Consider the following 6,255-nt stretch of genomic DNA (forward strand, 5'->3'; position numbering starts at 1 on the left):
GAGGGCCACTGGGCTGCGCTTCTCGCCTCGGGATCAGCCAGCGTGACCGACGCCGCGGTCCACCGCTCTGCAGTCTCGGGTTCTCCGAGGCTCTGGCGCTTGCACGGCCGCCCTGCAAGGCCGATCCTGGGGCACAGAAGAGCGAGCGCGCGCGCGCGAGGCGGAGGGAGTCGAGCGCTCACCGGGTGGAGCCAGAAGGCGGCGCGGGAGGCGTCTCTGTGGCGCAACCGGTTAGCGCGTTCGGCTGTTAACCGAAAGGTTGGTGGTTCGAGCCCACCCAGGGACGCCACTTTTCCGTTTTCACTCGTGCCTGCGGTCGGTCAGCTGCACGTTGACAACCAGGGAACGAGACGTCCTCTGTCTTCTTTCCGGAGTGCGGGTCGCCTCATGCCTGGTACCCGTCAGCGGCCGCCCCTGCCTCCCCGACTCGATTCTCAGGAAGCACCGGCTGTGCGCTCGGCGGCTCCTGAAACAGGAGGCGGGAAAGCCCAGTTCGGCCGCGATGCGATCTTCTGCCCTTTACAGGCTTCGCCGAGTGCGGTGACATTTACGCGTAAATCAGGCCAAAGCAGGATCCTGTCCCCAGGATGTGCCTGGATTTAGTGGTTGCTCTATCCATCGTGTGACCAGTGGGATCACCATCGTAATTATCTTCCCCGTTGTTTTTTAAAAAGCGTTTCTTCTTTAGTTTGTGCATCATTTATTTAACCCTTCCCAAAACGTTTTTCAAATTGGGTTGGCTTCATGGTTTTCTGATTCCAAATAATGCTGCAATCATCCTTCTTCTATAAGTATCTTTTGTCATTTGCGCAGAGATTTCCATCGTGTACAGAACTGACTGTGCAATTGCTACATTATAGTGTTTTATAATGCCTCTAATTTTAGCAAATTCTGCAAATTTTTCTCCCATGGGAGCGGTACCAAATCATGCCCCAGTTTATTTCCCAACTCCATCCATGTCCCTTTCTTCATGTACTTGCTGAGAAACGAACTTGTACACGTCTATCTGTGCTGTTCTAACAAGGACACTGGTGCCCCCCTCATTAACTAAGGGGCAGGTAGAGCAGGACAAGGTGGACATTACACACGGATGTTCTGTTGCACAGTCAGACAGCTGAACTTCCAAGGTATTTTGTCGTTCTCCACTAAGTGTAATTGTTTTCTGTGGTGATCTAGTGACGCAGGTCCAATGAAGCGTGGCCAGAGTGACTTCTTTGACAGCTTTCCAAGCCCTTTATCCAAAAGGAGAAAAATCACAATGGTCCCAGACTTTTTTCTCTTCCTTTTTCCTGTTTTCTTTATAATTCCTGGTGTTGCTGTTATTTGATGAAAACAGTCTAACGCCGGTTGTCCCTCCCATGCGATGGTAAACTAGTGTCACACAACTGTTTCTATATTCTTCCCTGACAGATTGTTGGGGTGGCGGAGGCCTGTCCATAATAATTAGCCTGTCTGAGACCCATCGCTGGACCAGTAGAATCCTGCACCTGACAGGCGCGTGGTGCGGAGCTGGATCCTCAGAGCTGTTGGCTCTGTTCCCTCAGTCGTTCTGTTGTACCACAAGAACTAAATTGCTATCTCTGGGTTTTTCATACTAGTGTGGATATTGGACAAGTCTCTCTCTCTCTGGCTTTCTCTGCTTCTCTCTCTCTCTGTCTCTCTGTCTGTCTCTCCTGTCTCTCTCCCCTTAGCCCTCTCTCCCCCTCTCTCTGTCTCGTTGTTACGTCATTATTTTCTCCCATCAGTGTGGGTCTCTGGTTTGGGTGTTATGAAGTGCACTTCTGGGGACAATCTCTGTTGGCTGGTGGCTGACAGGGATACAGTCCCTGTTAGTATCCTGAGGATTCTGGTATTTCCTGATGTTTGAGACTGCGGCAATGAGAAGCCATTCATACCTTCTCTTTCCAAGTCTGGTAAAAAAGAAAAAAAGAAAAAAGAATCTGAAGGGTTCAATAGTTGCCAATATCTGCAAGGGTGTCATATCTACATTCGGTATGTTCTTAAAGCACAACAGACCTTCCTCCTCCCCAACTCTCAGCTCCACAGGGAACCTGCTTTTCTAAACTGGTACACCCAAAGAAGACCTTAGTACAGGAAGAAAACTGACTTTCTAGCATGCAAGGGGTGGCTTCCTTTCATTGATATATTCAAGTAAGTGACTAAACAGCTGAAAAAATCAATGTCCTTTAAGGATTGTTTAAATCACACTACAGAAAGGAGAGAAAAGACATTTATATCATCACAAATAGGCAACTGAATCAGCAACGGGAGCACTTCTGACAATGATACAAACGAACATTTAATAATTTCCAGGAATTTAAGCAAGTTCAGCCCTTATTAAAAATGGATGAAAAGCAATGCCTTCATATCCTGAAAAAGAGTATGTCCTGACAAACTCAAAAGAGTATCACAGAATTATTCAGATTCTCAGCAATGAGGTTCCCCCCAAAATCTAACAGCGCTTAATTATTTCCTTTTGTTTCCCTCACTGGTGAGTGTTGTTCGTAGATACCATTGCCTGTGTTTCCACCTTAAATGATGTCAATGACCGCAACCAAATCCTTTAGAATGCCCACTACTTTGATGGATTCTTTTCATTTTATAAATGTGAAATACTTTCTCAGGAAACAAAGTGGCATGATTTTCTTCCTCTGGAGGGAATACATGATTTCGGTGTCTAAAACATTTGAAAGAATTACTGCCACAGTTATCTTAAGGACAGTAATTATCACTTACAAAAACGTAGAATAAGACAACTAAAATTTCTAGAAAAAATATTTTGCTACTTATGTTATAAATGTGATGTTTCTCTAAGGGAAACAACTTGTTGCTGAATTTGTAACCCAGAAAAACGAGAGATTGCCACAAGTGGAAACAAACTGCAAATCAGCTGAGTCAAAGGTGAGGGTGAGGTGATCTGCCCTTCTGTTGCCTGCTGAGGGGTGAGGGGGAATAATCTTCAGAGAGAGGCATCATGAACGAGAACTTCCGTAATTTTTCACACAAGTCTCCATCATTCAATGAGAATATTCTAGTAATAAAGAAAAATAGAGGCATGAGAAAATAGAGGAACACAATAGACACTGACCTCACAGGTGATGGAGATATTGATGTTATCACAGAAGAACATTAAAAATATATGTTTTAGATGTTCAAAAACCAGAAGATAATAAATTTTTTTCCCCAGAGAATAAGGATCTATTTAGAAAGTAAAATGGGCATTATAAAAATAAAATTCAGTCAAGGGTTCAGATCCCCATACCAGCCAGCCTCCCTCTGACTCCTAAAATAAATAAAATAAAATAAAATAAAAAATTTTAGAATTGAAATGAGTAGAAATAAAGTAAATCCGTATAATTAGAAATAAAATAAATTAAATTTAGACATTTAATAAAATGCAAAAGCTATCCTTCCTAAAAGTCAATAGATTGGTTTAATAGCGGTTTGGATTCACCTAAAATGGGATTATTAACCTGAAAATAAATGAGTACAAACTATCCAGACATAAGCATAGAGAACTAAAAGGAAGGAAAGTTTTTAAAAAAGAGTGTAAGGAAGATATGTCATGTCATAAAGGCCTAACAAACATGTAATCAAAGTCTCAGAAGTTGTAGAAGACAGAAAATGGGGCAGAAACCACAGTGAAAAAAATTTTCCAAATTATGGATGATTAAGAAAAATAAACCTGATGAGATATCAAGCCACATATGCAAGAAGATCTATGAAGTCCAAGCAGGAGAAGGACAAGAAAACCACAGCTAGGCACGTCAGTAAAACTGCTGAACACCAAAGATAATTAAAACTATAAATTATAGCAACACTCAGAGGGGGAATATTCCTGTTGCGTCCAAAGATTGGGTGCTGAATTCTCAGCAAAAGCAATAAAAAAAGAAGACATCATTAAAACGCTAAAATACTCTTATTTTCCACCTACTACTGGCTACTAGCCCAAGACTAAATATCTTTTAGGTGACGGTGAAGACTTTTCCAGACAATCACCAGACCCTAATTAAAGGAAATGCAAAAGGTAGTTCGTTAAGCAGAGGTTAGATGACCCCAAGGGAAATGTGCAAAATGAAGGAAGGAATGAAGAGCAGTGGATACGTTAAATACATGGCTAGGTCAAATAAACATTACTATCCAAGCAACAATAATAGTGTCTATGTGACGTAAAATATTTGGTGAAATAAAATTAACGAAAACAGCTTGAAGATCAGGTGGTGGATAAAGGGATATATGATGTTCCAAACTTCTAGCATTGTCTAGGCTAGGAAGTGTAAAAAGTTGTAATTTCCTCTAAAGTCTTTTGTAGAGATTTCACAGGATACATGAAAGTAAAAATTATGTATCAGGGTAAAACCATGAACTAATACAATCATTATCTATGAGATTCCAGCAGTTTTAAAAATAACTAACTTTACTTTTATGTTTAAAAATGTAAATGGAAAAAGCATACAATGAAACTTGATACATGTATAAACCCTAGTAACCATCAGCCAGACCAAGCTATACAGCATTTTTATCAACCCAGGAAGTTTCCCACCAAAATATCTCAAAGAGGGAACCACTCTTGTGTTCTAATGCTTCATAGAAATAAAATCACACAGGAGTGTCAGGCAGGCACATTAACATAGACTTGTTTTAGGTGTTCAAAAACATATTTTTGACAGACATTTTTTCCTGGACATAGTGTTTGGAGGCTTTGTCCGGTTATCATGTTTTTCTGTAGTTTGCTTGCTTTTATTGCAGAGCATTAGGCATTTTATGACTATACGACACTTTGTACAGCAATTCTCCTGTTGATAGACATTTGTGCTGTATCCAGCTTTTGCCTGGTATCAATGACAGTGCTATGAACATTTTACTAGAAGCGTTCATGGAGCTGTGTGTTCATTTTTCATGGGAAATAAGTAGAAGTAAAAGTGCGGGGTTATAGGATATGTGTATATATAACTTTATGAGAAACTGCCAACTATCTGAAAAGGAGTTGTGCTAAATTGCAGTTCGACCGATATCACACAGCAATATCACGCACACTCTAGTTGGGGAATGGGAAGAGAAATCAGCTTTCAAAATCAGTTTCTTATGTGTTCCTTCTTCACCTTGTTCTGAACCCCTAGTGGCATCTGTGAAGGTAGCTGTGGTCACACCAAGTGTCACTAACAGCCTATTCAGGTCTTACAATAGGGCCACAGAGAGATGCTCCAGCCAAGTCTTAGGCTCATTAAAACCAGGTAGAAATGGGTGCCTGTGAAATGAGAAGGATGAGGTGATCCCTCCTTTTCCTGTCATGTCTATGCCTCTCTTTGCAGCTGCTTTGTCACTAAAACGATCACTTGTACTTCTTTGTCAAAGATAAAAAAAAAGGCTGGACATGAGTTAAAGTGAAGAAATCAGATTTGATGCAGTAACTACTGACAGTAGAGGAAAGCGCTGAGCTCTGCTGTGATTTGCGCAGAGGTGACCGGGCATTCCTATGGGAGAACGAGGAGGGGGAAGAGGCACAAGTGAAAAATTACAAAGAGTTGATCAATGCAAGCGTCTGACTAGTCAGGACAGCTGAGTGTGCTTCCTGGAAATCAATGAATTTAGAGTTCTGTCCTGCCACAGAGACTGAGAGATGGAGGCGCAAGCCTTCCCGATGACGACACTTCAAACGAATGGCTTGCAGATCCTCAGGGGACACTCCTGAGTCTGTGGGAGGTACATACTTGTACACATCTCAAAGGGGCAGAGGAAGGATCCCCTTTTTAGTGAGTGCTCTAAGATAGGGAGGTCAGGAGACCATCATCACCGTCTTCACGTGTGGCCAGAACAAACAGTAATTCTGGTAACCTCAAGCTTTCTCAGGCAGGCATTTTAATGGCAGACTGGTGTCATACTAGGGACACACCCTTACACTGCTAGAAGACACGCTAGGGTTTGGTGTCTCTTAGTGCACAGGTTTGGACAAAGTCGTTATATAAGTTTAGCAGTTCTCACTTTCCATCTCTTCATTCCATGGCCGAGATTTTACTGGACCCTATTAGATGATCACAGCCACAGGCCATTTTCAAAGGTTTTAAGGCAGCCCAGGCAGATCTCCTCAGATCTGAATGAAATCATAAAGAACCATTAGATTAAGAGTGGGCACCACGATAGGTATCAATTAGTCACATTCGAGGAGATAAACAAAGATATTTTAAGATTTTGTCACAATGGAAAGTGACATATGAAGCCAAAATGGAATTCGAAATTATGATAGCAAAGCATAGA

At 41.9% G+C, this 6,255-nt stretch overlaps 1 non-coding gene across 1 annotated transcript; it reads left to right on the top strand.

The window, feature by feature from the left end:
* Window positions 1–212: 212 nt before the first annotated feature.
* TRNAN-GUU (transfer RNA asparagine (anticodon GUU)) lies at window positions 213–286 on the top strand. Its single transcript has one exon. It is a non-coding gene; the product is annotated as a tRNA-Asn (tRNA).
* The last annotated feature ends 5,969 nt before the right edge of the window (window positions 287–6,255 follow it).

Source organism: Cynocephalus volans, chromosome 8 (genome assembly GCF_027409185.1).
Source record: "Cynocephalus volans isolate mCynVol1 chromosome 8, mCynVol1.pri, whole genome shotgun sequence".
NCBI classification, from domain to species: domain Eukaryota; kingdom Metazoa; phylum Chordata; class Mammalia; order Dermoptera; family Cynocephalidae; genus Cynocephalus; species Cynocephalus volans.